Genomic DNA, 11,073 nt, shown 5'->3' with positions numbered 1-11,073 from the left:
GAGTTGCTGCAGATATTTCAAAATACCATTTAGGCTTATCATCACTACTTTAAAATTATAGGTGTTAGGCTCACTGCTAGACCTAGTAATTTCGTGTGCTAATAAAGAAGCACATACATTACCGACATGATTTTGTTTTCTGGGTTGGTTTTTTTTTTTTTTAATGTTTTTATTTAGTTTTGAAGGAGAGAGAGAGAGAGAGAGAGAGAGAGAGAGAGCATGAGCAGGGGAGGGGCAGAGAGAGAGGAAGACACAGAATTCGAAGCAAGCTCCAGGCTCTAAGCTGCCAGCACGGAGCCCGACGCAGGGCTCGAACCCACAAACTGTGAGATCATGACCTGAGCCGAAGCTGGATGCTCAACCGACTGAGCCACCCAGGCGCCCCTCAAGTTCCTCATCGGCCACATTTCCAGAGCAGCCCCACTATTGTTCTGCATCGGGGACTGTCTACCCAGAGCTGAGCTGTCAAGGGATGGAGGTTGTGGGAAACCACCAAGGAAATCCACAGGGCAGTGAGGATTCCTCAGTTGGGTTCTGAGGCTGTGACATTTTTCTAACACCTGAGCTCGCATGCACCTCATTTGATCACCCAGAGCCTATTTAGGGGACAGCTAAACTGTCTAGCTAGACTAGCCAGGCGCCCCTAAGTGAGTTTAATTAACCACCCTGTGCTTCAGATGCCTCGTTCATACAATGTAAGTGATGGAGGCGTGCACCTCACTGGGGTCGCTGGGAGGATTAAGTGAACAAACCAATGGAGAGCATTTAGACTAGAGCCTCGCGTCAAGCAAGTACTTTATAAATGGTAGCTTGAAAATATGCCTGTCGTTTACCCACATCTCTCCAGGTACCCTGGAAAGTACAAGTCGTGGTCTCTGTCTTCTAGGAATATGGTATTAAAATTGTGCTTCTCGGGGCCTTGGAGGTTGCCGTGATGTATATCCGCGATGACTGAGAAGGGTGAGGGGTGGGGGATGGGGAGCAGGTACCCTTTAGCTCCTACCCCACTCAAGCGTCTTTACTTTATCTAATGTATACGTTGAGTTTTCAGATAAGATTTCATTTGAGGAAAACGTCCTAAGACAGCCTACAAAGAATTTGAAAACCACTGGTGTTGGAAACAAGCAAGACCAAGGAAAGGTACTCAGGAAACTAGTAAGAGTCCTACGTGACTGAATGGGAGTAGGTTTTGTGTCGGTCAGGGTTGTGGAAGGAACCAAGTGGCACACACTCAAATTCATTGTTAGACAAGAGCCTCATGAAGGGACTACTGGTATGAGTAGAGTTTGGGGAGCCATTACCATTCCTAGGCCTAGTAGATGCCGCTTTGAGGCCAATAGGCTTGAGCAATGGAAACTTGACAAAAGGTCCCACAGTGACCACTGGGCTGAATGCAAACAGGCTCATTAAATGACTCACCTCGAAACAGCCATAGGCCCTAACTAACCAATGGGATACTTACAACCAGGCACAGTTACCAAAAAAGGGAAAATTCCATACTTTGCCATACTTCCTCACTCCACCCTATAAATATAGCCCCTCACCACCGCCCAGTAGCAGACAGTCTCTCCTTTGTTGCCCTGCCCACTACTCCCTTGCACTGGATTCAATATGTTTCTATCTCCTTTGTTCTGCCTTGGGTGAATTCTTTCATCACCCGCACCACTGGCCCCCATCCAGCCAGTGCACAACACAGGCCTGAAGAGGGGAGGGAAAGGAGGGTCTGGTTTCCAGAAAGGATGGACACATAGAGAGTGTGCCTGACAGTAGCTGAAGTGTTTGTAGAGGGAGGCAGCCAATCTGTGGGAACCTGTTAGAGATGGAGCCAGGACAATGGATATTCTGACCATACTCTCCTTCCTGCCCTTCCAACACTCAGGGCCCTCCTGATGGCCAAACCCAACAGGACGCCAGAGGGCAGTGGGTGTCCTTGGATATACTGACACAGCCCCAGTGCTGTGCCGGTAAATATTTAACAACAAGCCTGAGATAGGTGTGTATATGCCTGTTTGCAGTGTTTGCCGATTTCCAAGGTGTAAATATTCCTATTATGGTCACCAAGCATGGAGTTAGGAAGAGATGCACATAATCAGCTCTTGCAGGCTTCAGCCCACCGCTGATGTAGACCATATGGGTCAGGATCCCAGGACAAGGAGCAGGTTGGGAAAGGATGGAGAGTGGATCTGGGAAGGCAAACAAAAGACGGTGGTGTTGCTGTCCACACTGCAACTGCCAATATCAGACCAAGGGTTCTTACGTCTGGAGCAAGGGCCTTGGTGCCTTCCTCTTCACCATCAACACAACTGCCATATGCAAGGCTAATAAAGAATGGTTAAAGCCAATAAGCATCTAGCAGGTGAGAGAGGGAATGAAACAGAGAATGAAAGAAGAGAGGGAAAGGGAGGTGTTAATTCCATTCCAGACTGGGACGTGTCCTCCTTCCTCACGGATAACTATGTTGCTGATAAAGACAGAAGGAAGCAGAGGTGGGAGTTGCACTTCTCCAACTTCAGTTAACTTCATCTGATAGCTCAACAGCATCCTGTGGCCAGCTAGGCATGTGTCCTGCGGAGGAAGGAAGAGTGACTTACTAGAAACGGGAGTCCCCGGGGTGGGGCCAGGACTTATGTGGCAGGAACTCAACGTCTTAGAGGTCATGGTATCACCCTGTTATCCGCTGGCAGGGGCGTTGCCGCGGAGCCATTACTGACTGTTCTGAGTCTGTGTGGGCCTATCTTGGCTGAGCCGTTGCTGAAGGGAGCGACATTCTGTGATGCTTAGGGTCCTAGTATTCTTCTTCTGTATATGGCAGGCACGGCCCCAATCCTCAGTAACGCTGTGAAACAGGAGCTCCACAACCACCACCACTTACCCACCAGACCTACCACAGTCTGTCCCACCGCCACGGAAAAGGAGACTGATGAGGCAGGGAAAATGAAAAGGGAAAAATCCAATTAAAAAAAAAATTAAATGCATTAGTATCAGAAAAGAACAGGAGCAAAACTGCAAGAAAACATAATCCAAATATAAAGAGTTTTAAGTTTGCCCAACTCTTCTATCATATAAAAGTTTTTATACCATAAAAGCGTGATAATATAAAACTCTACGATAAAATAAAAACTAGCATATATAAGAGCTACACAAGAGAGCCCTGCCATACAGGCAATTGTCTTGTCTCTGAAGGAGAATCAGGAACCAAGGAAACAAAAACAAAATTGTAGAAATTATACAGTAAAAGAGTTCTTTCTTTCCTTTAAAAAAAAACTGCATGGCTAGAGTGACTAAAAGCTCAGACTCTACAGTGAAGTGGACTTAAGTTCCTTTCTCAACTCTGTTGCTGATCTTCTATGAACCCTTGAACCTCAATTTCATCATCTGTAAATTGGGAGAGATAATAGCTGTCACCCCTGATGTTGTCACAGGGTAATACACAGAGAGCACTTAGCCCTGCATCTGGCAGAAGTTTCGTCATTTCAAAGGGACTCACTGAGTACCAAGCAGAGTTAATGACAAGAAACCAACCCATAGATACACGTGATAGTATCTGTAAATATCAAGATTACAGGAAAACAACCTTAAGAGCATTTGGGGGGGAGGGAATGGTAACCTAAAAAGGAAGAAAACCCGCCTAACTTCAATCGTCTCCCATAAAACCATATTAAATACCAAAAGGAGATATGTCAACTATTAGAGTTTTGAGGGATTAAGGTAGCTAGCTAATCAGGATTACGGACTCAGTCAAGTCCTGTATAAAAACAACAAAGAAGCAGCCTCAGCTGTTCAAAGACTCTGAAGGCATAGCTTCCATGTCTTTCCTAAGACAAGTTCCAAAAGGCTTTTTACAGAAACCAAGACATACGGCAAAGAAAAATTCAACAAAGGCTAGTTCATGTTGTAAAAGGATGAGTATTAAGATCTGTTACATGTTGAATGAAGCCTAAATAATTATTGGAAATCTGATTACAAGATAGAATGCAAATGTCAAGAAAAATTAATTATAACCTCAATGTAATTTCAGATTCTACCGACTGAGATAGGAGTAAAAATAAATGGAAGCAAAAACAGGGTAAGATTTTCATCTTACTAAGGAATTTATAAGTACTTTTTCATTCTTATCATTGCTGATAATAGAACTGTGGGACAAGGATATTTTTAGAAATATAAAAAGTAGGAACTAGTACAACTTTAAGTGTATCTTTTTTAAAAACCTTTATTTATTGTTGAGAGACAGAGCGTAAGCAGGGAAGGGGCAGAGAGAGAGGGAGACACAGAATCCAAAGCAGGTTCCAGGCTCTGAGCTGTCAGCACAGAGCCCGACACAGGGCTCGAACTCACGAACCATGAGATCATGACCTGAGCTGAAGTTGGCCGCTTAACTGACTAAGCCACCCAGAAATAGTACACTTTTAAAAGACCATTTGTGGGGGGCCTAGGTGGCTCTGTTGGTTAAGTGGCCAACTCTCGATTTTGGCTCAGGTCACGATCTCACGTTTTATGAGTTTGAGTCCTGCGTCAGGCTCTACGCTGACATCATGGAACCTGCTTGGGATTCTCTCTCGCTCCCTTTCTCTCTGTCCCTCCCCTGGTTGCATGTGCATGCTCTTTCTGCCCCTCAAAATAAATACATAAACTCAAAAAAAGTAAAATAAAACGCCATTTGTATTAAGGTAGGCAAACTGCTAAAGCACAGAGTCCCACAATATCAGTGATGTATCACAGTAAACCTTACTTCTTGCTCACAGCATAATCCACGTGTTAGGGAGAAGGTGGGGAAGAGTTCACAAGGCCCATCTAGGTGTAAGGAAAGCAAGGCATGTTGCTTAGCTATATGCTTATGATGAAGAGGAGGACTTGGATTCTGATGAATACCAGCAGTCCAATTATCCAATATCTGTGCTTCCTTCTTCCCTTAGAGAGAGGGCACACCTCTTCCCGTGTCAAAACTGTATGAGTCAGGCTTCAGCCAAGAAAACAAACTCTAGGCTAGTATTTCAAATAAAGAAGATGACGCAGAACTGGTGCTCACAGAATTGTTGGGAGATTTGAGGAAGCAGAGGTCAGGAACATTGCGGTGGGCTGTCGGGGAATGATGATTTCTTCATGATCTCAGCCCACTGAAGCATCAAAGCAGGCACCATGCAAGATCTCACCATGAAGCTGCTCCAGGCTCCATGTCACCCAGAATCCAGGATGCCCACGTGACTGTCGGCCGCTGGTGGTGGAGGAAGAGATGTCTTCTCCCTGTCTTCTATCTTCCTAATCCCACGTGACTACTTTTCGCCAGTAGAATCTAAACTGGAGCCCTGATGGCAAGTGATTCTGGGAAATAAGCACTCAGAGCTGATGGCAGACCTTCTAAATCACTGAGGGAAAACACATAGAAAACAGTTGATTCTCATTATCTGCAGTCTTTATGTATTTCAAGTCATCAAAAAACACTGAAATAGAAAATACTGAGCCATTGCTCCTAGGGAAAATATAGGGTTAGGTTCCTGCAAGCTTCTGCTCATAACATCTCATCAATGGATCAACACAAAACCTTACTTTCTTCATTTCTGTTTAAAGAGACCTTTTAAATATATATTGTTGATTCATGAACATCGAACTCACAGTCACTAGCACTGTAACCTGAACAAAGCTTATCTGACACAGTATTTTCTCAGTGAAGCACATCGTACCTTCCTGTACTTAGGAACACCAGAGAGCACTCACTATGCTTGGGAGTCATTCCGACAGTGAAATCTCCACCAAAAGGCCCAACAATGTCAAACCATGACACTATATAGACCACACAAAGACCCTTGTATGTACGTCAGACCACTCAAGTTTTTCACTGTGCTGTGCATGTCTGCATATGACTGCAAAAATCCCATGCATGTGGACTTGGAGGTTACAAATCAATGTAGTTAGTAGATGAGTTTGCAAATACGGAATGCACAGGTGATGAGGGTCAACTGTACATATAACAAAGCAGAAAGAAAGCAAAGCCCTAAAATGGAAAACAAAAAGTAAAATACACATTTAAAATGATCAATGTTGGGGCTCCTGGGTGACTCAGCTGGTTGAGCGTCTGACTTCGGCTCAGGTCATTATCTCACAGTTTGTGGGTTCGAGCCCCATGTCGGGCTCTGTGCTGACAGCTCGGAGCCTGGAGCCTGGTTCAGATTCTGTGTCTCCCTCTCTCTGCCCTTCCGCCCGCTCACTCTCTGTCTGTCTGTTTGTCTTTCTCAAAAATAAACATTAATAATAATAATAATAAATAAATAAATAAAATGATCAATGTTATCAAAGACAAATGAAAATCACTAGGCAAACATTCATAGCACACGAGGTAGTGCTGGTCGGCCGTGAAATTGTAAGAACAGATTAGAATTCTGGGAAACTATAAATAGCTACCAACTTTCTTGAGAGAAATTTGACAGTAAATATTATGGCCTTAAAAATATTCAGACTCTGACCTAGCCTTACAAATCTACAAAATTTAGCTTCATAGGTGTACATGGACACCAAGATTTCATTTACGACAATAGGTATCTCAACAAAAGTTATAATAGCTAAAGAGAAAGTATAAATAACCTACATGTCTTACAACAGAAGACTGGTTAACTAAATTATAGCACCCCTATAAAACAAAATACTATGCAGCCTTTAATTGTAATGTTACAGAATGATATTAAATGCATGGGAAGATGCATTTAATATGCTCATCATAAAAGGCTATGCCCACAAAAACATTAGAAACTAGTATATACTGTTTGTTTCCATTTTTGCATATAAAAAGGAAAAAGGAGAAACATAATTAATTTTTTTTTCAACGTTTATTTATTTTTGGGACAGAGAGAGACAGAGCATGAACAGGGGAGGGGCGGAGAGAGAGGGAGACACAGAATCGGAAACAGGCTCCAGGCTCTGAGCCATCAGCCCAGAGTCTGACGCGGGGCTCGAACTCCCAGACCGCGAGATCGTGACCTGGCTGAAGTCGGACGCTTAACCGACTGCGCCACCCAGGCGCCCCGAAACATAATTATTTTAAAATTGTGAAAATATGTAATTTAAAGGTAAATTTCTTAACAAAAATCTTAGCAAATTTGGATGGAAATAAGTACGTTTAAAGAATTAAATATTCTAGAGCCAATATTATCACTTGACATGAAATTGACTATGTTATAAGGAAAGAGACAAAGATACCACAGTTTTTTAATTTTCTTTCTTTTTGAGAGAGAGACAGCACAGACCCACACGAATGCATGCACACAGGTAGGGGAAGGGCAGAGAGAGGGGGAGAGAGAATCCCAAGCAGGCTCTGTGCTGTCTGCTCGTAGTCCAATGTGGGGCTCAAACTCAGGAACCATGAGCTGAAACCAAGAGTCAGACGCCTGACTCAGCCACCCAGGTTTCCCAAAGACACCACTGTTATTTAAGTTCTCAATGATAAACAGAACTAAGACAGAATCGCTGAAAGGAGAAAAATATCAGAGCTTACACATGATTTATTTATGCACCTAGAAAACCCAGGCAAATCAATGTCTTTTAGAAATAATTGGTTGGGGTGCCTGGGTGGCGCAGTCGGTTAAGCGTCCGACTTCAGCCAGGTCACGATCTCGCGGTCCGTGAGTTCGAGCCCCGAGTCAGGCTCTGGGCTGATGGCTCAGAGCCTGGAGCCTGTTTCCGATTCTGTGTCTCCCTCTCTCTCCGCCCCTCCCCCGTTCATGCTCTGTCTCTCTCTGTCCCAAAAATAAATAAACGTTGAAAAAAAAATTTAAAAAAAAAAAGAAATAATTGGAGTCGAGTGAGATCTGTAGAAGCAAAACCAATGAGCACATGAAAAGATACTCAGCATCGTTGGTCATTACAAAGTCTGACCATGCTGAGTACTGGCAAAGGATATGGACGAACTGGAACCTCGCTGCTGTTCGGAATATAAAACGAATGATCGTTTTGAAAAGAGTTTGGAAAACAGTTTGCTAAAAAAAAAAAAAAAAAAAAAAGGTAAACACATACCTCCCATATGACCCAGCCACTCCACTTGTAAACATTTACCCAAGAGAAAAGAAATCGTATGTCCACACAAAGACTTCTTGTACACAGATGTTCACAGCAGCTTTATTTATAATTGGTCCAAACTGGAAACAAGCAAAGGTCCATCGGCTGGTAAGTGGATAAATAGATTGCGGTCTATCCAGATGATAGAACGCTACACAGCAATGAGAAGAAACGAATTATTGATACACAAAACAATGTGGATGAATTTCCACATAATTATGTGAGAAGACAAGCAAAAAGGTATGCATAGTCTATGATTCCATTAATAAGAAATACTCAAAAATGTAAATTAATCTATAGTGCCAGAAAGCAGATGAGTGAGTGGTTGTCTTGGGCCAGGAGCTGGCACCAAGGAGGCATGGCTGACGAAGGGACATAAGGAAGCTTCTGGGTGTGATGATGTTTTTATAAATGAATACATATGTCAAAACTCATCTAAGTATACACTTCAAATATGTGTTTATTGTATGTCAATTATGCTTTAAGAAAGCTGAAAAAACATAATAAGTAAACAGTGGAAGCCATGCGCATTGTTTTTACATACCAGGAATAACCAGCTAGAAAATACTACGGGAAAAGTTCTTCGTCAACATTCCAACACAAAATACAAAATAACCTGTAATAAATTTAACACGCAGTGCGGTGGGCACGCAGGAAAAAAAAAAAAGATGTGTAAGTCTTTGTGATGATTTGAATCTTTGAAAATCTTTGGAAAAAAAGATTTGAACACATGAGAAGCCACAGTCTCTTCCCATTTTGTTGAGGTGGACGCTGTGCTCATGTGCCATCCAGGTCTCCCACCTCGGAACCCAGACATTCATTCTTTTAGCTGCAGAGAGCGTTGGCTGCTGATGACTCCTACCTGCTTGTTCCCAGGGAAACTCCCTTCTCTGAAGACAGCCACCTTCTCTCCCGGGTTGTTCTCAGGTGATGAGTCCGTGGGCGGGGGAGGGAGTTTTACAAAGGCCTGGTCCCCTTGCCTCAATTGGGGACAACTAGGACGTTCCATCCTAGTCCCAGAACTCCCCTGGGGTCAGCTGAGGCCCTGTCCATGACACCATTACGGTTCAACCACTTGTCCTGCCTGTTCCCACCTCCTTCATGCCCATGGAGGGTTTGATCCCAAGGGTACTTCTTAATAAACCTACTACATGGGAAACTTCCTCTTAGAGTCTGTTCCCCAGCGAACTTGACCTACAACAAAAGGTGAGGGTATCAGTTAGACCCAAATTAAAGTATGATTGACCTGGGGCACCTGGGTGGTTCAGTTGGTTGAGTGTCCGACTCTTGATTTCAGCTCAGGTCATGACCTCACAATTTTTGAGTTCGAGCCCGGCATCAGGCTCTGTGCTGACATCCGGGGACCTGCTTGGGATTCTGTCTCCTTCTCTCTGCCCCTCCCCCACTCACTCTCTATCTCTCTCTCAAAATTAAAAAAAAAAAAAAATTGTAGGGGCACCTGGGTGGCTCCATCCGTTGAACGTCCGTCTTCGGCTCAGGTCATGATCTCACGGCTCGTGAGTTCGAGCCCCGCGTCGGGCTCTGTGCTGACAGCTCGGAGCCTAGAGCCTGCTTCGGATTCTGTGCCTCCCCCTCTCTCTGCCCCAACCCACTTGCATTCTGTCTCTGTCTCTCTCAAAAATAAATAAACATTAAAAAAATTATTTTTAATTTTTTTTGGAAACTTAAAAAAATAATAAAATAAAGTACAGCTGACCCTTGAACAACTCAGGGGTTAGGGGAGCTAACTCCCCCACACAATCAAAAAGCCCTACATAACTTTTGACTTCTCCAAAATTTAACTACTAGTAGCCTCCTGTTGACTGATGCCTTACTGATAACATAAACAGTCAATTAACATGCATTTGTACGTTACGTGTTTTATATACCGTATTCTTACAACAAAGGGAGGCAGAGAAAAAGAAAATGTTATTAAGGAAATCATAAGGAAGAGACATTACATTTACAGGACTGCATTGTAAAAAATCCTTGTATAGGCAGTGTGCTTGATGGTCCCCCAGATCTGTCTTTTGCGTCAAAAGTGCTTGGACAGAACAGACCCAGGGACACCCCTTCTTCTGGCCTCCAACCACTCTCCAACTTCTTTTCCAGTCACAACCTTTAGAGCCATCTTTTCCCCCATCCTCTGTCTCCGGGACCAGCCCACACCACCTTTCGAGCTTAGCTCCTTATTGCCGATCCACCACGAGCTCCCAGGTTCATCAGAATTGCTCCATCGACGTGGAGGTTGCCATCAACCACCGGGGCAATATGCAACTGCAGGCCTTCGACACCTACCTCTCTCTGGGTTTCTATTTTGACCATGAAGATCTGGCCCTGGAGGGCATGGACCACTTCTTCCCAGAATTGGCTGAGGAGTAATACGAGGACACCCAGTATCTCTGGAAGACGCAAAACCAGCCCAGGGCTGTGCCCATTTCTAGGACATTCGGAAGCCGTTCCAAGGTGAGTGGGGTAATGCCTGGACGCCATGGAAGCTGCGTGGTCCTGGAGAAGAATCTGAAGCAGGCCCTTTTGAATCCGTGTGCTCGGATTCTGCCCACTCAGACCCTCATCTCTGCAGCTTCCTGGAGAACCGCTTCCTGGGCGAGGAGGTGAAACTCATCGAGAAGATGGCGGCCACCTGGCTAATGCCTCAGGCTGGCCCCCAGGTTGGGCTGGACGAGCATCTCTTAGAAAGGCTCACCCTCCAGCACACTTAGGAGCCTCAGAAGCCCAGCAGTCTTTGAGGGACCTCTCCAGCATCCCCCTGGTGCCAGGGCCACTGCTCGAGCCTCTCCCTGAAGCCACTAGGCAGCTTTTTAACCACCCTGGAGGCCTCTCCCAAGCCATGGATCCAATGGAAACAATAAAGCTTTTCACAAGGGAAAAAAAAAAAAAAATCCACACGTAATCCACTCTGTGCCATTCAAACCTATGTTGTTCAAAGGCCCACTATACTCATTTATTGCAGTTTCTGTTGGAGTAACAGTGAAATAATTTGATTAAGTAAAAATAACTAAGAAACTC

The 11,073-nt window shown here is 44.3% G+C and overlaps 1 pseudogene; it reads left to right on the top strand.

Moving 5' to 3' along the window:
• Nucleotides 1-947: 947 nt before the first annotated feature.
• Nucleotides 948-10,766, top strand: LOC125164737 (ferritin light chain-like; annotated as a pseudogene).
• Nucleotides 10,767-11,073: the final 307 nt, after the last annotated feature.

Source organism: Prionailurus viverrinus, chromosome B1, assembly GCF_022837055.1.
Source record: "Prionailurus viverrinus isolate Anna chromosome B1, UM_Priviv_1.0, whole genome shotgun sequence".
Classification (NCBI taxonomy): domain Eukaryota; kingdom Metazoa; phylum Chordata; class Mammalia; order Carnivora; family Felidae; genus Prionailurus; species Prionailurus viverrinus.
The sequence above is the reverse complement of the archived record's forward strand: the minus strand, read 5'-3'. Positions and strand labels throughout refer to the sequence as shown.